General features: G+C 36.7%; 1 protein-coding gene across 2 annotated transcripts in view; it reads right to left on the reverse strand.

Annotated features, from left to right (window-relative positions):
- Positions 1–23,282, reverse strand: part of lingo1a (leucine rich repeat and Ig domain containing 1a) — a 120,739-nt gene that overhangs the window by 46,971 nt on the left and 50,486 nt on the right. Inside the window, exons 2-3 of one of the 2 annotated variants that reach the window (XM_040026296.1) lie at positions 15,323–15,468; positions 13,399–13,472 (exon numbers count right to left, since the gene is read on the reverse strand). The gene's annotated coding sequence lies outside the window, so the exon portion shown is untranslated. The remainder of the gene's footprint in view (positions 1–13,398; positions 13,473–15,322; positions 15,469–23,282) is intronic. The other variant, XM_040026295.1, reaches the window with a different exon arrangement.

Below are 23,282 nucleotides of genomic sequence, written 5' to 3' on the forward strand. Positions count from 1 at the left end.
CAGTACAAAAGCAATGTTATCTCTGATCACTTTCTACTGTAAGGTAACCTCCAGTTCAGCATGCTAAATGAAGACCCAGTTGAAGAGTAGAGACAGGTGAAGTTACAAAAAGGGTTTTTCTTCTTTTTAGTGACAATCGCATAGAACCCTGAAAACAACAGACACCACTGCCGAGCAGATGATTTAGCACACAGAGGTAAAAGCTATTGAACATGTAGCTGGAAGTGATGGAGAAGAGACGAAGATGCGGCACTTATTACTTGTGTTTTCATGCATGCATACATTACAATGTCTATTTATACAATTTCTCAAAGACTTTTTTCTTTTTTCAACAACATTCATGGTATAAAGTATTTCCGGTATCACTACAGTTGAAAACACACAAAACAATTGAAGAATGATAAAGTTCCTCAGCTCCCAGAAACAAATGTAGCAAAAACACATTTAGTATATCCTTCAGAATATGAGTTTCTTTTAGTACATCTTTATATTTAGCTGTTCTCGTGAATTGTAATCTTATTTTACTTTTTCATGGTTTTAATCCACGTCATAGTGACTCTGATGCAATGTGGATGTGTCACCGATGCGTGCTTATAGTAACTGGGTTCACTGTTCTGGCCTTGAGCTGAAGCATTCGAAAGTAATAACTTTGGCAGCACATGCTGTCAGATATTAAAGCCTTTCATGGTGGGAGGACTTATCACTTTTTTTTTTTTTTATCTCAGAAGAACTATTATAAAATAGTAGGTAACTTCTTTCACACAAGGAGCCCCCTGTGGTTCTAGATTTAATTTATAGAATTATTCTTGACACTGATGAGTGAAATGATGATTGAAGGTTAATTATATGCCAAGACCAAGGAAGGAAAGGCATATAACTATTCAACTATTTCTGCTCTAACAATGGTGTTCTATGACAGGTATGATAATCCCAAAGTTTAGTTTTGACTCCTATGTTGTATCCAGGATATTATACTGTATAATTAATATAGAGAATATTAAATACACCTTAGATTAATATGTTATTTTTAAAAAATATTATATAAGCTCCCTGACCCATTTTCCAAAGGCAGTTTTGACCTTTAATTGCAATGCTTTGTCAGACTAATTAGTGTAAAAAGCATAACAATCGGAGAATATTTCACGATTCTATAGTTCTTCGTCAGATACAAAGATTTTTGAAGTCATGCTTGTATTACAGTCTTTCCCATAATTATTAATAAATGATATATAATAATTAAGTAAAGTCCAAATAATGCAGTAAGGATCTAATTTTTTTGGTGTAAAAAAAAAAAAAAAAAAAAAAAAACAAGAAAAAAAAAAAACAGCGGAGGACCAGAATCCTCTGGGACAGCTGTGGATATGCCTTTGATTTATTTAGGATCCTCACATAGACTTACATTTTTACTTCAGCTGAAGTCAAAGAGTTGCTTGTCACAGCCTTGGCAAGAATCTAAGAATTAAAGGTGAGGCGGGCCACTACAAGTATCCCACTGATACCACAGCCAATAAACACTTGCTGCTCACAGCTGGAGACAAGCCAATGCCACAGGGAAGTCACTGGATTAAAAGGTCTCCAGAACGATTGACAGGGCAAGGTAGGCTCTGCAAACCATGTAGAATAATACATGTTGTAGCCCCCTGTTTACGCTCTATTCCGTTTGCAAAAAGCATGACAAATAATTTCTTTCATCATGTTTTCTATTCCTCCAGAAGTAGATAAACATTGTTGTTTATAGGCAAATCAAGCACCTCACTCTGGACTATGTATAGATGTTGCTGTATCTCATTCTAATTTTTATGACTTTGTCAACAATTTTGTCCCTAATGATATCACATCTACATGTTCTTGTTTCTGTCTTTATTAGTGCTTATTTTAAAAATAAAAAAAATGTGTTGCAGTCCCAGTCAAAAACACCTAATTTTGCCCTTGAAGATTTAATAAATTATTTGGTTAATATCTGCCATGGGTCCTAAAATAAAGTATCATACAGTATCAAGGGAGATAAGAGCTCTGTCAGACATTTCAAAGAATATAAAATCAGATGCTATTGCTGCCTTGGTTAAGTGGATGGGGAACTTCCCAGAAGTTAAAAGGACACTGGGGACACCTCCAGATCTACCTGAGACAGCTTGGGCATACCCTGGTCATGCCACGCATGAAAAAGAAGACCTGATACTGATAAACTGGAAGCCCCAATCCAAGCAGCAATGACACTCCTGGGAGAGAGGAAAACTCCACCTACTGATGTGAATGTCCAATTTTCAGCTGGAAACTCTTCTTGAAAAAGGTGTTTTCCCTTTGCTCCTGAAAAACATCTAACTGCTTGCTCCTCTTTTCACGTGCCAGGGTGAAAAGAGTGAGGCAAACTGTGTGTTTTAGTGTTTGGCTAGATAGTTTAGCTAGATAGTTTTCGTATTTGTCATATTTCATGTCGTCTCCAAGAATAAGTGGTTTCACTTTGTGTATGTGTGTATTTGTATGTATGGCATCAGAAACAACCTGTATTGGTTACACTGTTTAATGTAAAGAGAATGAACTAGCAAATACGGCTAAATCAATATGTTTATGATTGAAATGGATTACAAATTAAAGCACCAGAATGAATGTTTTCATAAAGCCAGTCCTGTGTGTGTGTTTTTCTTCCCTGACCTTTTTAGGAAATCATGAAATGTGTATTACCTATAAACAGTAAGTGTGTTTCGTAACGCTTTGTGGCGTGTTTCTTTTTTTCACCGCTGATTACATTCATTTTTATATCTGGATTATTTTTGAATGGAAACAGCAGCAAACTCAAAGGACGACCTTGTGTCTTTATTTGGGAAGAAATTAATTGCTCATCATCAATTCAGTCATTTCAGGTTTCGTGACAAGCCTAAATAGCCTTGAACAGAGGTTGAGAGTGAAAGGCAGTGTGCTTTTTAATGTGAAGTAGTTTGTTGTTACAATGTACACAATACACCCTGCAGTATGAAACAAAATTATTTTTTATTAATAGAATAGACAAGTAGAATCATTGCCATTGTTTAAACATTTAAGTTGTTATGTGTTTATACAAAATTACAAATGTATGAGCTTATTTGTGTCATGCTTTAAAAAGGCTACACCTTTTTCTAATTTAACCTCCTGGCGTCCACATATGTGGACATCACATTTTGGGTTATTTAGACCAAAATACTCAATTTTGCTCTACAAGGGCCTGATATCCACTTACGAGGACATTATACTGCTACAGTTCTATCAAAATTTTAAACGAATATCCTCATATGTGGCTCTGATTTTTCTTAAAAACAAAAATAAGGTAAAAAAATCAAATCTGGTAATTCTTTGTTTTTACATTCATCAGGCCCCAATATGCCCAAATATCAAAGAGAAATTTAAAATGAATGCCGTGGAAGAGTTCGGGTCTTAGGAGGTTAATACGGATCCTTGCAAGGCCATTATATATTTTTGTTTTTTGGAGGAATTTTTTTTGTCTTTTTTTGTCATCGACATCAAAAGCTGTTTTGATGGATTAACTTGTAAGAAATTGTCTGTTGAATGTGCAAGTAAAATCAGAGTATGAAACTCATGGCTTTTAAAAGACTGAACATGTAATTTATCCTGACTCTCTCCCTCTGTGTAATGCAGATGTTTACTCCAGTGTACTGCGGCTCCACACTGTGTGTCTACTGAGGCTTTTAAAGCCTGTGCCAATCTTTAATGTGACCCTGTAATTAATCTTCACGTCCTGAAAAAGCAGAAAACATCCAGCTCTTTTACCACCTTTGTAAACTACCCTTCTCGCTACAGGAAAGTCTAAATGCGACCTTCTGTGATATTTCTACAGCCCCTTGAGCCCTACTTAGCTATTTACTTTTAAGGTTATTGACACAAAGTTGTGGGATAAGAAAGCTCTGAGACGAACAAGCTGCATAATTGCTTTTGTAAAGAACCCTTTTTGAAGTCTCAAGGGTTCTAATGTAATTCCCTTGATAATACCATTATCTAACATTGCTTTCTCCTTCCAACCATGATATTCACAGAAGTGTGAGTAATTGTGGTTTGAAGGAAAGACTGGGAGCTGTGCTCTAAGGGTTTGATCTGTGATCACCTTGATGTATCTTTTTTTTTCCTTTTTTTGCAAATGATTAATTGCCATTCATTCTTTTTCAAAGATCAGCAGTTCAGATCATTAAGGCAACTTTGGTGTGGCACACTTCATCTGCTCTACCTCCCACCCACAGACTTACATCTCCAGTATTGTATAACCATACTTCACATTCTGAAAAAAAAAAAAGACCAAACAAATTGCTTCTCAATAGGGAGTAAATGACTCTCACAATCAATGCTATTTTCCTCAGATGCAACACATTAGTTACTGCCACTTGATACCATAGAAGGTTATTTGTCAAACAGCTAGTTCATGCTTTCACTGAGGCTATATTTCTAGACTGGTTTTCCACTGAAAAAGACCGAAGAGAATAAAGACTAATTTAAACATGAAAGTAGACATGATGAAAAATATCACATCACATGTGCTATTAAGCACTCTTAAACCTTGCCGAGAACATATAAATCTTCTGCGTGTAGGCGGCTTAGATGATGTCACTGTAAGAAGTGTGTTGAAAGGCTACATTCTGACATTGCAAAATACAGTAGGTTTGGATGTAATGGGCTGTTGCTGTGATCAGTGTCTTGTATCATCACAGCCAACTGCAGTATTCTGCTCGTCAAACTCCCTGAAACCAGGCCGGGGACACCTAGTCTCATTAAACCGATTTGCTTCTCACTGTAACTTGCCACACTTTGTTGCCAGCAGACAGAGTAATTGGCGGAATCAATTAAAGTCTGCTTACTGTCTTGCCATTGTACTGGCACACTCCACAGCTCTCCAGGGTAGAGAAGAACAAAGAATGTACATCTTCACCTGAGTAAAGCTGAAGCCAGTAATTTTAGAGCAAATTATAGTGTTCATTAAAATACACTTAAATTGCAAACAACTGGATGTTTTTTTTTTTCCTTTTACATTGAGAGATTTGTATTTATGTATTTATTTGTTACATTGAATAAAGCCAATAAGCAATATGAAGAATATAAATTAAAGGGAATTTCAGGTTTTTCCTTCACCTTACAGCACTACTTTTCTTTCTTTCTATCTTACTCGATTGAATTTTTTTTTTTTTTTACAGAAAGTAAACCATGATGGTAAAAAAAAAAATGTGAGGAATCAAATCATAATTTATTTAGATTTACATTTTTCACTGTGGATGAAAAAGTAATTTCTTGACTTCCGTTTCCTCTACTCTTGACCTTCAGGAGGAATACCTCTGTGTCTTTTATTCTCGGGTGTCTACAGTGCCTTCAGAAAATGGGTTTCTGCTTGAAGAGACAATAAGCATAGCTTGCTGGGCTGCATATTGGCTGTTATTTGTTTGTCTTCCTCTTCTTATGTAAGCAAGTGAGACACACAGAGAGAACTGGTTTATTGTTCCCACCGTATATCACATGTGACAGAATTTTCTGTCATCAACTTTGATTATTATGCAGGTAAAAGGAAGATTGAAAAAATCCAGGGCTGATACAATTTAAACATGCAGCAGTAGAAATTGAAAAATGGGAGAGTTTTCTTTTGTTTTGTTTTTTAGCAACCAATGATATATTTCATGGTCGTATGAACAGGCCAATTGGATTAAGATTTTAGAAACTATTCAGTTCACTGTGAATGTCAGCTAAGTTAGCCAGGAGCTGACAATAGAAATGAGCTTGATGCTGTTTAAAGTCATGTAGTTTAACCAGTTTTTCTTGGATTGCACATTCAAAGTAAGTATACTTTAACTGATCCTGCAATAATCCTGCATCTGGAACAACCACAAAACTTACTGAAAAATGGGTTTCATACAAATGCTCAGATGAGGGTTTTTTTTTTCTATCTTGTTTATTTCTTGAGACTCCTCACTGGATATGTTAATGTGGCAAAGCAGGGCAACCAATTCACAACATTAACACTATGAGAGTTTGTACGCCCTGACAGAAAAACAATATTTAGATTTGAAAGCTACTTTAAGAGGAAATCTGAAAATAAAATTGTCCCTGCTAGATTTTTTTTTTTCATTTTCACAGGTACTAGTGTAATAGAAATTACTTGTTAAATTATGCATTTTCAGAGGTACCATATTTCTGGTTGATGCAGTATCAAATAAAGTGGCTACTTCCACTAAACTTCAACACAGAGAAAAAGCAGATACAGTGGCTCATACACAGAAACACGAAAAGTGAAGCTCTTCAGATGCCATACTTCATACAATGGATCTGGTAAACCATTTCTTACAAAAAACACTTCCAACAAAATTACAAATAAATTAATAATAACAATTGAATGGCTGTTTATCATATAATTCCAGTCCATAGTAACTAAAATTACTGTTTAATCAACAATTACCTCATGACTAGGTGGACTGAAACAGGCCGGTGAGGTACACTAATGACTTTTTGTGAACTCAAAGTCAGTTGAAACCACCAAGCAATGCAGTGTAAGTCTTTAAAATGTTGTTTCTCCATTTGGTCTTAGAACTGAAGAAGCTTCTCGGATGAGAGGTAAAAACGTCTAAAAGAAACTTAAAGAAGGGCAGTCGCTTTTTTTCTAAGCTCCTTAGACTACCATGACCTGGATGACTGAGAACCTACACAGACATCTTTGAAATGTTATGTAATACATGCCATGTTTTCTGTCTGCAGCTATTCAGTAGTTATATATGAGAAAATATGTTCTGTCAAAAGCCATTTTCACCAGTGTGGGTGTAGATTAAATTAAATTAAATGTGTTTGTGAGACAGGATGCAACAAGGTATGACAAAAATTTATGAAAGGGCAGGTAGTATGTGCAAGCTGAAGAGACAAGAAAAAAATACACCTAAGGTTTTTGCAAGGTCACATCCAAAACAAAACAGAAATGATTTCATTTTTCTTTGTGTGCTCAGTGAGTGGGACATTAATCAGGTAACAGAATTTTTTTCTTGTTTCCCCCTTCCTCTGTAAGCAAACTGAGCAACAGAACACGAGTGTGTTGTGAAGGCTACATTACGGACTAACAAAAGGGGGGGGGAGTCTTGGCATCACTTACCGTTGAATGCAAAGTTGCGTCCTAACAGGGAGCGATTTGCTTGTTGCATATTGCTTTCTTGCTGACGGTTGTGTGCAAACATTCAAGGCTCTATTTGGCTGTGTGTGTAACTGTGTGTACAAACCACACGCTGACACTTATCCTGACTGGGAAAACTCACGGTAGCAAAGACTACACCTGTCATACGTCAATAACTGGTTTTCTGCATTGTCACTGGTAGTCAGTTGCCCACCTCAAAGAAAAGTTTCAGAAAAGTTTATCTTGGGATATTCCCATTTTGCATAGCCGTCTTTTTTCTCCTTCCCATTGTTACTTATTAACTTTCATAAACTTTCTATGGTCTCTGGTTACCACACTGCTGCAAACTGCTTACTGTGTGGACAGGAAAACATAGAAAGGTGTTCAGAATCTGTTCTGATACGGGCTATTTCACTTCCAATGTCCCACTGTAAAATTGCATTGTTAGTACCTTTCTCTTATACTTTATCTATTCATTTCAATTCAATTTTATTTATATAGCACCAAATCACAACAAAAGTCGCCTCAAGGCACTTTATATTGTACAGTAGATACAGAGAAAAGCCCAACAATCATATGACCCCCTATGAACTATTATGTTCTTTAAGACAATCAGCCATTATTCATTGTACTTTAAATTCATTTGTGGTCTGTCTGTCTGCTTTACGTGACAGCTATTGTGCAACCCTCCTCTTCTCAGTGTACGCATCATTTGGGTCGTCCAACGCATCCCAATCAAAGTCTCCATCAACCATCTGGTTACTTTGCTCAATCAATCAATCTTTGCACAGATCATGTTCATATGTTGATCTGATCACTGGTTTTCTTGAGGTTATTGTCTACTGAAGCATATTTTCAAAGTGATTATATGCAATAAAATCCATATAAATTAGGGAAAAAATCCACTTACTTTTTCTATGTTCCAACGTCAGTAACTTTGACAATGTCATATTTGCACTCTGATGAAATTTTTATTTTGATACCAAGATTGTTTACACAGAGTTTGTAATTGAAGAGAACTACTCTAATTATTTTGGGCATGTCATTTTTGAGCAGGAACCTCAGTAAGACCTTTGGGGCTCAAGAGGATAAAAAGGCAACCACAGGCCCTTCTTCTTATATGTTGTATTTATTTTCATTTATAATTCTCCACTAATTATATGAGAAATTATTTTCTGTCATGTTTAGTTTTTAATGACTGGATTATTTCCAGAAACTATTTTAAGACAGAAGTATCCAATCAGATGTTTGTTGACAAAGAAATCTTTTCAGTTGGCTCACTGCAGTTAGACTGTTATAACCGAAATACTATCAAAGCTATATGTGTTTGTATTTTGGGTTACACTGAATGGGATCAAAAAGTCATCATCCTAGGTATTCCTGATTGTAGTTAACACAAAACAGTGAAGCCAGCTTAGCATGTCCCTGTTGCTAAGACAACTTTCATTTAATATGTTGGCCTGACTTTTGTCCATGTTTTTCTTTTTTAAAATCACCACCTCACCATGCACTGTAAGCCATTACTTATCTGTTAAACACACCAATATTTATATGTAGCTTTAGCTCCAAATTATCGCTGCCAACCTTGGATGAGACTCAGTAGTATAATCTTTGGTAGCATAAGGCGCTTGCCAATATGTGGGGCAATGACCTTCATGCACTAATGCTTTTCAATCATTCTAAAAGCTGAGTCTCACCCCAACAGCTTTTAGACAGATAAAACTAAACCTTTACAAGAGGATGTTGCTGCTAACCCTTGGGTCTGTTTACAAACTAAACATATTTCCAACAAACTGCTATACTTCTACAATATCTGACTCCATTACTCACTTCTGCACAGCTGTATTTTTTTTGTGATATAAGAAAAAATAATGCTAAAGAATTATCACCCCATTCCCTTTTGTGATTACACATTAATTTTGGAAAAATACATTGATGTCCTCCTGTCATTTCTTCTGAGCAAAGTCCTTGTGGAAATGATTACAGAACCCATTTCATATGTAAGATTAATGACTACTGAATATCCATTTAGGGGACCATTAAAACATACATCATAAGCAATAGAGATTAATTCCCTCAGCTATTTTAATATCATTTCCAGTAATGACGCATATGTAATACACCTACACATGCATTCACAAAGAATGCAAATTCCTGAAAAATCATAATGTATCTGAATTTCTTATCTACTGCGTGTCAAGAAGAGCAGTCGCCTTTACAGAAAGAACTTTTCAAATCCAAGTTGTTCCCTCATTAGAAATGAGCTTCTTCATATTACATGTGATGATGCACAAAAGCGTCCTGTATGCTTTTGTGTTGTATTCATGTACATAAACACAACACATTCTTCCATAGCAGCACCTCATGCCAAAACCAACATACATACATTACAAAGAAAAACCTGGGTGGTTTCATTCAAGCATGCACTTTTGCTTTGTGTGATATATTGGAGGCTGCATACCTGCTTATGTAAACATGCAGAGTTGGTGTATATTCTTGAGACAATGGAAGCAGAAAAGCTACACACCACAGAGCTCCACTGTGTAAATCCCTTTATATGATAGAAATATGGCCCCTGCATCCCTTGGAAAGCTGACCTTGGATTCTTGTTTTGCACTTAGCTGCAAGGATTAGAGGAAATCTTCCACAAACACACTTTTTGCTCCAAGAGATCAAGGCCTATTTTGCCTCAGCTTTATTTTAAAAAGAAAAACAAGGCTACTTTTGAACTGCAATCTTTGCCTATTGACAGAGAGGCAAAATGCTGTGCAAGGGGGTGATTTTTCTCTTATCATATTTTGCACGTGTGTATGTGAGTGTGTGTCAAAAGTAGGTTGATAGTAAGTCAAGCTGAAAGGCAAAAAAAAACTTACTGATATTCAGTTGTCTGAATAGAAAAAACTTCTTAAAAGTCAAATTAAACTCTTGGGCAACGTGACCTCCCCTTAAATTAACAACCCTTTCCCCCAAGCCTTTTAGCTCTTTTTCACCACCACATCAGCCTGTTTAAACAAGAACCACTGAACTTCAGATATGCTCTGAATAGCTGGATGACATTTGGACTGGACAAAGTAAACGTCTCAAATTAATTTTCCATTAAAGGCATAATCCTAAATCTTATGTTCTTTCTACAGCTGTTTGGGGTTCATATCAAAATCCAGAGCTAATAGCGAGTTAAAGATGCTGGAATGTATTTTACATTTGTAGCTTTAAGGTTAGAAAAGCTCAGTGTGGATGGATTTAATAAAATGACTGCAATAGTCAGTTTGAAAGGTTTGCTGCAAGGATACTAAAGATTTCCAACATACTGTGCTAGAAAAATCCCCCCGAAACATAAATGACCATAAATCTGAGATGGAAACTCTATACCATTTACTGGTAGCTGTTTTTATTTAAAGTTTAAGCAAAGAAGGCTATCATGTTATTAAAGTAATACAGTTGGTGTAAATGCTTTCAGAAAGATAACTGAGGCTGGTAAAAGATAGGATTCTAGCCCTTGTTAAAAGGGAAAACTTCTGAAAGTATTTATTTGATATAAATAAACTAATGACAAAGTAACAAATGAATACTGACTAGTAGACAGTAAACATCATCTTCCCTTTGTTTGTTTTAGTAAATTAACATGATCTAAAGTTTAATTAAATAGCAGTTTACCATTCGTTAACAATATTCATACTTATAAAGTGTTACCATGAGTCAACGTCATGAGTAAACTTTGAAGCATGTCATAATCTCACACAGAAACATAAGCAACCTGATTGGCTTTTCACACACTAACGAGCTGGTTTAACAGCATATCTGAAATTTCAGATTTTTTAATATAAGATGCTTAAAAAGCTTTTATATTTTTTTCTTTACTGATTTTATATTTGCTCCCCTTCAATTAAATGCAGGAGAGAATTTTTGGGGACTACTAACACTGTAGACACTACTCATGCTCCTGAATTTCAAGACCACAACCTGTTGCGTCCTGTTCCTTCATCAAATCTAAGGACAATGAAAGGTCTTGGTAACAGACATTATACGCTCATTGCAAGCTTATGTGCTTAACAGCTAGAATACTAGGACAGGAATAAACAATAACAACCCTGGCATATTCATTGCCTTTGGCAAAGTCACGACTGAAAAGATTTTTATTCGTTACAGGCGTGGCATGTTTTTATGTTTGTATGCTGAAGGACAGGGACGTGTTGCCTTTGGTGCCATTCTTAGATATTGTGTATTTTATGAAAATACAATCTAGAAGCAGAAGACGGGTACTTTCTAACAGAAAAAAACGTCCTTTGCACTTATTACTTGATCAATGAAATAGTCAAGTCAATAAACTTTTAACACGAAAGGAAACAGGGATTCAGAAGAAACGGGAACTGCATATGAAAAAAAAGATGAAATTATTATTTTGTCATAACAGACAACATGCTACTTTTCTAGCAGTAAAACTAGTAGCACTGGCAGCCACGTAGACATGGCTGCCAGTGCTAATGTTTTTTTTTTTTTTAAACTTACTCTAAATTTTCCTGGAATTAAATACAAATGATCCTTTTTTTAAAAAAAGTTTTAAACACCATAGTATTCATTTCTGTCGAGATTACTATTCGTCAAAAAAGCTATGAATGTCAGTCCAGGCGTAAAATATTTTGTTCTAATAGATCAAACAGAGTTTACATGAAATACAAACAGAAATTCCAGTGTAGCTTATTTGATTTTAAATGGTTGGCCTAAAGGTATCCTTTGGTGAAATTAGAATACGATCTACTTTTGACAACTTGTAGTGAAAATGAAAAGGTCCAACTGGAGGGAATTGTCTCTAATTAGACAAAGAACAATGCGCTGCCCTAAAGCATGAGAAACCAATTATGTTGCAGGTACTGAAAATACACAGACGGCTTCACTCAACCATTCTTTGAGAAGTGATTCATCAATTTCAAACCAAGTAAAAGCAGACATGGTGTCAGATATAACTAAAAAACCTGACAGGGTATCATGTTTGAAATGCAGTTGCTGTGACGAAAACAAGGAGCGGTAGAAGCAGATTTCACTTGCATACCAACAACAAATACTTTTTTGTTTTTGTTGTAAATGACAGACTCACAGACATTAACTAAATGGGTTTTGTATGCATCTTTTTTTTTTTTAAACTTTATGTATCTCACTTGTCTTGCTGATGGGTGAACTTTCATGCAGTGAAGAACGTTAACAATTAAGAAACCAAGTAAGTAAGCAAGCAACTGAACAGGAAGCATTTCTCATTAGAGCTTGCTGAGAGGCGTCCCTTTGCTTTTCTTATGCAAATGATAAATCATTTTCTGATGCTGTACATGGTTATTATCCTCTGCAGCAGAAAATACAGTAAAATGTTCATTGTTGAGGTATAACAGCTTCTGATAGCTTTTATGCTGACGTGCAAGAATAACACTGGTAAATGCACAGCTTTAACCTCTTTAGGAGGATTCAAAAAATGGTCATGCAGTTTCTTTATTTTATCGTACTGCATTCTAAAGGATTGCATACAAACAAAGACAACCTGAATAATGGCTTGGTTCAGCTGGAATACGTCTATAAGTGTAAAGCAACTGAACACAGAAAAGTAAAGAGACTGATGGATGGACTGATTGTTGCCAAAATTTGCACAAATTCCACTTTGATTGATTTGATTCTCAACTACTTTCAGAACATTTTCACAAAAGATGTACACATGCCATTCTTCTAAAACTAGGCTGTACTGCAATAGATCTGAAAATAATTCCCTTTTAAAAATAGGTTTGTTGTTTAAATCAACACTGTTTCTGCTTTGATATAAGAAAGCCTCATAACAGCCACAAAATAAAACATCAGAAAGTCACTCTAAAGAATTCCAAAATTCTTCAGTCATCGGCATTCTAAGTAATGCTATTTTCTCTCTTGGCAGCTCTTGGCGGCACTGAAAATATTATAAATAAATAAATAAATAAATAAAATCCCCACTAGCTTGCCTGCATGTCTCATACATCTTCAGTCATGCGGAAGGCCGTCCGTCAGTTTTACTGCACATCGGCTTCCTCTAAACGCAGCATCGATGACTGATGGCCCTAAGTGCAACTAGATAACTACGGCTGGGGATGATAAAAATGTGAAAACACACATCCTAGACAGGAAATTGGCCATTTTGGAGCAATTGGCACAGAGGAGCTGAAGCGATGGCACTTCCTTCAATGCTCCTCCCTTGAAAAGCATAGATGTCTAGTCATCCGCAGGGAGATAGTTACAGTCCACTAGACATATTACTGAGGTACACAAACCTAATAGATTGTAGTTTTTACTCCTTATCCCTTTCTTCTATTTCTTGCTGTAACAAGGTCAAGATCGCGTGAGCCTGTCATGAAAAAGAAATATGGTCAATATGCTGGCAATGTGCAGTAAAAAGAGTCAATTGAAACAAGCAAGATAAAGGTAGCTTAATGTGTGTTAAAGTCATGAAAAGTCATGAAATGAAACAACAGATAGATGAAAGTAAGGCAGTGAGGAAAAAAGTGATGGCCTATGGAAATGGATCACTGGAGATTAGTGAGTAGAGTTTTAAAAGAGGTACACAAGTGTATATAGTTAAGATGCGGCTCACAGAGAGTGTCTTGAATCTGTGAATATCTGTTTCATGTTTTTTATATATTTTAGATACTTTTCTTATCGTCCTTTCTCTTCAAGGCACAGCTGAAAGTAAATTAAACTAAACCATATTGATTGTCAGTAATTGTAATGGCACAGCTGTTCTGCAGGAGTAATACGCATATTTTAAAAGTCAGCAGTTTTAACTCTTTCCCCTTTGGATGCCTTAAAGAGTTTGAGTTGTTGTCAAATTATGACTTTATGGGGGAAAGAGGTAGCCTCTCTTGACTTCACCTCTAGGAAGTGAAGTCAGAGTGAATGAACTGTATACCAAACAGTATCAGGCAAAAACATTTTTTCCCTAAGCCAAAACAAACTAAGCTGGACTTGGTGTAATGTTTAATGTCTTATATGTCTGGTATCAACAACAAACATTTCCTCTTTCCTTTCCTCTTTTGACTCAGATACATTTCATAAAATGAATGTTTTATTAACAGCAAATTAATATCCAGTCATTAATTACATTGTAGACACCTAAATGTAAATGCGAGAACAATTTAGTTTTATAGAGAAGTACACTAATGAGTAGAACATAGGGTTCCATCAGGATAACTTTCTTACTGAGTGCTTTATAAGTTTATTATTACTGACCAGCTATAACATAGTATTTAATTTCTGGTGTTTAAGGGAGGCAACATGCAGTGAAAGTGTCTTTGCAGGAGTCCCAGCAAAAACAAGGCAAACTATGTTTTAGTACACAACTTAACTTATATTGTTTCTGTGAAATAGAAAGCACAACTTAAATGTGGGGGCTTTGCTACAACATACAGTAAACACTTACATACAGAGTATGGTAAAGTGTATCCTGCGTCCCAGAAATGATCTGTCTACAGTATCTACACAATTATTTTGCAACAGAAGAGTGAGCAGTGTTGTCTTGTTTCTTCTATTAAGAAATCTGTGAACCTTTTAAATGAAAGTATGTGGGCAAGTATAGCAGTAATGTAGCAGTAACTATAAACTAAATATTCACTGACATGAAATTTTAGCTCTTAGCTACCAACAATTAAACCAGCAAAATTTCGGCAACTAAAACAATTGTGTGTTTACTGGAAAAAAAAGGTAAGTGTTATTTAAGACAATCCACGACAATAAGAGCCGTACCCAACAATAACAGGGACTGCAAGACAAACCTTTCAAAAAACAAGTTTGAATTAAAAAAAATCACTAGCGTTTAAAAAAAACACGCATATTTTTGAGAGATCTGTAAAGTGAATCAAGGAGCTGTGATGCATTAACACTAATTAAGCCAATGAGATAAGGAGATCAGCTATTTCAATGCTCAAAGCGTCTCTTCTGATTGCTATGCGGTGAGACGTCTTTGCCAACTACCTATTTATATTATCCTCGCACATTTCAAATGTCAAGTTTTTTTTATTCCTAATTTGATTTACTCTGTAAATTGTTGGCTGGTTTAAAAGGTATCAGAGAAGGTCCGCAGATGCAGTGCTTTTTATAATGCTGGAGTTAAGAGATGATCTCACCGCAAAGTCAGATTCTTTATTCTGTGTGACGATCAGCGTGAGTTTTTAATAATTCTGGGAGTGCAATAATACTCACGGGCAGTAATTGCCGGCCTGCTGATTCCAAAGAGCCGCTGGATCTGCTTACTGTGCAGAAGGTGGGAGGCTGAAGGTGTGAGATGAGCAACGTCTCCCCTTAATCCACATACCCTCACAGCATTCCCTCTTCAGTTGATCAGCCACCTGCATGAAGCAACCAACACAAGAATCCTTACTGCAAAGCATATAAATTATGTGTTAAATGTGATGTTCTTTAAAACATAAACCAAACTTAATGTCATTAGTTGGCCGTGGAAACAAGCTGTGAATTCAATGCTGACATTATTCCTTTGAAACCAAACACATCCTACAGACATGAAAGACCATTATTATTTATCTGGAGTTGTGTTTCTGGCCACTTGATGAATTTCAAAACACAAAGTCCAATATTTCTGCTTTTGTTTAACTCTGTTTTCACCACCACCAGCTCCTGAGGGAAATATCTGTCTCATCAGCCGCTCCTCGCACCACTATATTTAACAGCTAACTGCATCTGTCTGTTGTTTCCGGCTAGGCAGATATAGCATATAGTGTGCCAATAAAGGCTGTTCGCTTAAAGTAACATCTTGTTATTGCTGGGAGCTGTGGGAGTTAACCAGAACTTTAAAGTTGTGGACCAACAAAACCAACGTAATTAAATAATAAAACTGAAACGCACCGCAGAAATAAGTTGAACTCTCGAGTTGGATCATAATCCTCTGTTCCTTCCACATTACAGAGAGCGATTTTTCAAATACACATATAATCAGTCACATAATCCATTGTTAGCATAAGAAATAGAGATTACAAAATTAAAAAGATATCCTTATATCATCCTTAAAATGAGTGGTTTGTTTAAATGTACCTCAGGCTCAATTAACTATAAATAATAAATGGCAGATTAAGAAATGAAAAACTAAACAGTGATTATCAGTGATGTCTATCAGTGACTTCACACTGAAAATGCTCTTTCCTAAAGAGTACAACAGTATTTCAGTTTTGCTTTTGGATTTCACATCAGAACATCCTGCCAGTAATAACCACATGCTCCATTTCCCTCTCTGTGGGTGAGAGACGATCAGACTTTGGAAATACCAGAGATTTTGAGTATTTCAGAGGTAATGGATACCAAAGTTAATTTGTTCCTTCATTATAGGAGATTAAATTATTGGTGGTGAAATTATTAACATCCACGGTATCAGTAACTGATTTGATTTTGAATAAGAAACTGAAACTCGTAAGATCAACCTGTGACATATTTGGTCCAAAAAACATGAAAGCATTATGTACAAAAATCTGAAAATATACAAAAAACCCACTAAGATATGTTTGCATCTGCAAATGACTTGGCAAACATTTGCTCTTCCACATTCCACAAACTATCTAATGCATTAAAATCAGAAGGGATGTAACTTCCCTTTGATTTTCTGGCTGGGAAAAGTCAGACCTTGGATCCAAAGCAAAGTGTTCTGGTCCAAAGCATCTGTGCTGGTGTAATTTGTCTGCAGAGTTGTTGGCAGTAACAGAGACACCTTGTTCTTCCTCTGCAAGATGTTCTACATTTCATCTGCCTCATTACTCGCAAAACAATTAATTTCAATGCATAAAATTTGGTTTCAGATTATTTACTAGCACCTGTGTTGCAGTGAAAATGTTGCATAATAATATAGTTCAGAACTTTGCAGAAGACTGCAAAGTTACTTGATTATTTCATGTGTTCTGTACACTGCAGTATTCACACACTTCATGTAATTGTATGGGAATGATAAAAACAACAACAAAAATATACAGCAGCCTTTGATTAATGAGCTATTGACTGATATGGATATAGAATTATAAAGCACACTGCAGTAATAATTATCAGGCGTTGTACTGGTTGGGTGCGTCGGGTGGCAACAGAGAGCAGAGCCCTTTCGTGTCCTGATCCCCAGCTATCGAGCCTGGCAACTGGGACATGAATGTAACCTCTCTGGTGGTAGTGCGTAAAGTTGAAAGATTCTGGTTAGATATAGTCAGGCTCACCTCAACACACAGCATGCCAAGCCAAGCTCTGGAGGGACTGGACTCTATCCTTGTATCCCATTGGCTTGCTGCCTGTATACTGGAGTTTTCACTAGTGGACAAGAGAGTTGTTTTTCAGCGCATTCGGGCCCAGAAACAGGTTCTGACTATCATTTGTTTTTATGTACCAAACAACAGTTCAGAGTACCCAGCCCTCTTGGAGTTGCTGGTGGGATGTTAGAGGGTGCTCCATCTGGTGACTCCGTCGTCCTACTGGGAGACTTCAATGGGCAACAACAGTGAGACCAGGAGGGGCATGATTGAGAGGAACAGACAGTTGTTCTGTTATAAGACTTCTGTGAGAATCACAGTTTTGTCTACAATAAACAACATATTTGATTTTGTAATCGTATCATCAGGTGAAGATAGGAGTTGAGCAAACAACTGATCACCACCTGGGGGTGAGATTTGTGTAGTGACCAAAAGAATGAGCTGCAGATACAAGCAGCGGAAATTAGCTTTCTCCAAAGGCTGGCTGGGCTCTCCCTTAGAGATAGGGTGAGGAGTTCAGACATCCGAGAGATGCTCAGATTATAGCTGCTACTCCTCCACATCGAAAGGAGCCAATTGATTTATGATAAATGAACTGGTTCTTATACAGTGCTTTTCTACTCTCCCAGAGTACTCAAAGGGCTCTACAACATGCCACCACACCCATTCTCACAAGCACTTTCTCTATACTGAGTGCTTTTCTAACTACATTCACACTCCAATGGATGCATCGGACAGCGATTAGGGGTTAGTATCTTGCCCAAGGATACTTGACATGCAGACTGGAGGAGCCAGGGGTCGAACCACCAACCTTCCAATCAGTAGGTGACCTCAGCTACCTCCTGAGCTACAGCCACCCCAGATGTTCCACCAATGTGCTCCTGGGAGGAGGCCCTGGGGTAGACCCAGGACACCCTGGAAGCATTACATCTCTTGGCTGGCCTAAGAACATCTCAGTTTTCCCTCAGATAAGCTGGAAGAGGTGGCTGAGGACAGAAGGGTCTGGGCTTTTCTGCTTAGACTGCTGTCCCCGCGAATGGATAAGCAGAAGAAAATGCATGGATGGATTGGCAAATCTATGGACAATTATATTTATGACTTAGTTTATGAGCTGATATTGTCATTAATAAAACAATTTTAATTGATTGGGGCAATTCTGATGACATCGAACAAATATATAAGCATGAAGCTATCCATGATGAGAAGAAACAAAACTGTGCAACATTGTGTGAGATATGATATTCTCCCTAAAGAATCCCTTGAGTGGTAAAACCTTAATGGCATTATTTGCTGAAGAAACATCTCATGCTTGGTTTCCCACTGATAGTGGGAAGTCATTTCCACATGAAAATTGCTGCTGGGTATTTTAAGAGTGAAGCAAGCTTGATAAGAGAATTAATCCATTGTTTTCCCAAACTGAAAATGGTCAGTTTTGTCAAGCAAATATACATTCCTACCACTTGTTTACATTTACAGAAATCACACGAACCAGTACCAACATCACACAAAAGTAGCAACTTATATGTTGTCTGTCAAATATAGTTGAGAGTCCAAAGCAACATTAACAATTAATGTTCATTAATTGTTAATGTATTCTTACATCAGGGGGAAATAACAGAAATCACAAACTAACCTGAAAATCGTCACGTCAGAATTGTTGGGATAATAACAGCTAAAAGTCAGAACACATGAATTACTGCAGCAGGAATTTAACCCCAGACAGAAACCAGGCTATTGGGGAGAGAGATGATGAGTCATTGATAAACACCATCTGCACAGCATTTAACATTTAAACATTTAAAATGGAGAGTGGGAAACTAAATGAAATTAAGAAGTAGGGCATGACAGACGTCAGAGTTCTTGTGTAACTCTTTTCAGCAGGATTGACAGAATGGGAAATTTTTAAAGTTAAGAGTGTATGACGATATAATACATAAATGTATACAGTGAATTACAAATCAACATAACAACAAAGGTTTGGGAAGAAAAAAAACAAATGCTTTTCTCAGTTTTCATCATGTGCTAGTAGGATTTTACAAATCAACTCCATTCTGTCTTTGCTACTGATACCTAGAGACTTTCACTTTTTCCCATGTGTCAGTGACAAGATTAGACTGTTTCTCAATGTGCACATAGATGACTGATTCCATGGGGCTGGTCATGTCACTTTTGCACTCCTTCCCCCCATCCCAAGGCAGAAAACATTTCTATTTTCAACAGGATTAGCTCTCACCACAAGCCACCTGACAGGCAAAAGTATCACCTGTGTGGTACACACACCCCAGGCATCCAGCAGAACATATCAGAGCCTCAGTGACTAACAGGTATCCTGGGGAGTTTACCTTACAGTGGCATGCACAGTGGGTAAAACAGTTCTGACCTCTATCCAACATCTTTCAACTGTCCCTGTCTAAAACTTTATTCCCGTGGGCTTTCCGAGTCCTTTCTCTCATACTGTAAATAAATCTGTGGCTTGTTCAGGAAAGCAGAGACACTTCCTCGGCAGAGGCAACAAACAACACAACTTCCATTAACCTAAAAAGATGAGCAGATTAATAACCTATGCAAATAAATTGTAGACTCATCTCTTAGGAACAAAAGTATATCAATACACAAATAAAATAACATACTAAGATGACTTCTGTTAGTGCTAACTGGGTCAATGGACATGAAGTGTTGTCTTTCATAACAATTAAGAGCTTAGACAGTGGCTTTGACCTGTAACAGAAAGACGCAGACATAAGACACCAGACACAAACTGCTTGCGCTAACTAAGTATTTTGGTGAGCTTCAGGGGAAACTTTGATAAATCTGAACAACGGGCATGGATACAGTTACTAATGTTGTTTTGTTTTATTGAGCAGGACTACCTGTCAGCATGTAATTTGTATTTACTGTGAGTGACTTTGGTTTTATTCATGTGCTTCAAGTTTTTAGTAGAAAAGTTGTATTTTCTTCCTTGCCAAGGCAAAGAGTTGCAAAACATGGCATCATCCGTTTTTAATTCTTCTTTTAATTTGCCTAATAGAACCAGCAGGTTTACATCACCACTTTTTGATACACGTTTAATATCATCCTTCAAATGTTCTTGCAACATAATTGAATCCATAGAGGAGTCATTATTTGTTTTTTCTCCTACCAGGCTGTGAAAGCCACATTTGAAACATCCCACATTTCTTAACACATCAGTGATTTGTGCTTAAACAATTTAATGGAAATATTAAACAAGAAAATGTTTCTTCTTGAGGATAACAACGGGGAAGTTAGTCAAAAAAGGATTACTTTGGATAAGGAAAGACTTTTTTAGCAGTACCGTGTGGTTGGAAACATAGACTGATATTAAATAATCACATGCAATAAAAAAATCTCTGTAGCTATCTAATAAGCTAAATAAATAAAAAAGGGGGGACAAACATCCTCATGGTAAAGGGGCATGATGCCTCCTCCCATTTTATTGTGTATAATTTGCCTGAAAGGATTAGCTGTTTTTACTGTTTAAGCTAAACTAAGCTGACACATTTGCACAGTGAGTTAACATTAAACAGATATCACAGGGTAACCAATAATCTCATCAAGTATTGGAGAAGAAAGGAAACAAGTCTGTTTGCAGAATTTTCAAAGTTTTCCTTTAATTGTCATTCCTTGTTTGTCTCTACTAAACAGCACAATATTAAAAATTGATCAGAGCATAGCATTTGTGGAAAGAGACCTGCAAAGCTTTCGCAGAAATCCCACATTTTTACTCTCTCCAGGATTACAAAATAAGTAAAATCAAATCACCACTGCACTGGATAATGAAGATGAGCATTTCTGAGTTTAAATTTAATTCATAAATTTATGTGTGTATGCTTTATATTATTACTGTTATTATTATTTTTTACCATTATTATTTTTGCAGCAGCTACAAAAACAGGTAGAAAAAGCTGAAAGCCACAGCTCATGTGAGCCACCACTTAAATATGTCCAGTAGCTTAGGTTTTTAAAGTAATTAAACCTCGGCAGTGTGAATTTTGACCTTTTATTTTTATTCAACCAGCTGTTCCCCACTGCAGTGAAAGTATGCAGAGTGTTGTTCAATAAACAAAAGAACTGAAACAGTAGTGACAAAGTATTACAGTTGTTTTTCCACATTCAACTTTAGTATGGACTATAAAGTAACTGCGTAATGCAGAGAAAAATCTGTAATTTCCCAGTAAACAGGTGTAGTTACACAAGTTCTGGTCATTTAAATTTATAACCATGACATGATCTCATTTACTGGATTCGAGAGCCAACTCTCACAAGTGTTCTGAGTGCTACACAACACTCACTTCACAGCACTCAGCACACCTGGTGTGGATCAAACTTTGGCATTAGACATCTCTGTGTCAGAGAACTAATTAATTGTATGATGCTGTCTCTTTTTAGATCACCTTTCCCACTATCCCCGGCTTTCAGTGAAACTTCCAGCAATTCAGTCGTCTGGATAATTATTTAGAAAAATTCACCCTGATATGTGAAGACAAATGGCACAGAACCTTAGCTGTACCGTAAGTGCAAGATTGAGATCCAAATCAATACCCACTTGTGTATTTAGTGTCCTGAAGGATATCTTATGTATGTAGTCCATGTTCAATATTTGTGTGTGCACAGTGCTGGATGCAAACATATTCTTTGGCACCAGTATTGTCAAGCAGGTCATGCAAGCCCATTGAACTTAAGATCTTAACTAAATAAAAAAATAATAGCACAAGCTTTGGAGTGCCCCAACCTGTTTGGCTTGATTCCAGTAGTCATTTACCCATTTTATTTGGCTTGTTGAGCTGGATCTGTAAGCTGATAATCAAACTCCGGTGTCAGCTACATAGCCACACCAAAACTGTCTGAAAAGGGGGGAATCTCTTTGTGTCACCTCATTTTCCTCTATCAGTCAATAAGCGGATGATTGTGCTGTGGCTTGTTCTACTTTTGGCAAGAAAAACAATGGGTTTAACACATGCACCTTGCTTCACCACAAAATAGTACTTCAGCTAGTAATGAAAACATCCAGTTACACTTTTGATTATGTAATTCTCAGAATCGCTTCATTTATTTATTTATGAGCTCTTCCAACTCCCAGAAACAACCAGATAAACACATAAACAATAAGATGCTGATGATTCTGATTTCCATTTGCATGATGCCCTGCCAGTCACCAAAACTGTATTCAATGAATTACTAGTCTGTCCATGTGGGGAAAAAATGTTAATACTCAAGGAAATACTGTGACAAGATTTGACTTTCTACTATCAGCCCCATGTCTCCTCTAACAATAAGAGAGCTTTATGTAGCAGCAGTGCAGTGCAAAAACACAATCCAAATAACCACATTCAACCTACCACAAGGCAGTGAAAAACCTTTTGACATGTAAAAGCCATTATGGTCTCCCTGAGGCTTTGTTTTCATGGTTTACGATTCCTGCCTCCCTGCCTCCACCCCTATTCACCTTAAACCTCCAAAAGTAGTGTGGAATAGCTGCACTGACTTCATTTAAAAATACAATTCAATCAAGATAATCAGAGAAATTTAGCAAAGTTTGGGTTGGCTGGTTTTAAGTTTGTGTCACTGAGCAAAAAGATGCTGCAAATGCTGGTCGTCTTGTTATTGCCATCTGCATTTAGTGGCAGGAGTTTAACTGAGACAGATGAGAGGGGTGTCCAGGGAGCATGGCAGGTCCACTCTAATTAATGGATAAGTAATTTATCAATTACCCATTTATGAGGGGCAATTAACAACATTTCACCTAATCTAATCTTAATTGTGGTCTTGTTTAGTTTAAATGTGGTTTGTACCGTTGCTGGTTTTATTGAGCTACAACTGTGAAAGGTCTAGCGGTGCTTAAATATATACTTCAGTATGTTTTGGTTATTTCAGCGCACAATGAGAAAACCGAGCTCTGTCACGATTCA

Source organism: Simochromis diagramma, unplaced genomic scaffold (assembly GCF_900408965.1).
Source record: "Simochromis diagramma unplaced genomic scaffold, fSimDia1.1 OVJJ01000293.1, whole genome shotgun sequence".
NCBI lineage: Eukaryota > Metazoa > Chordata > Actinopteri > Cichliformes > Cichlidae > Simochromis > Simochromis diagramma.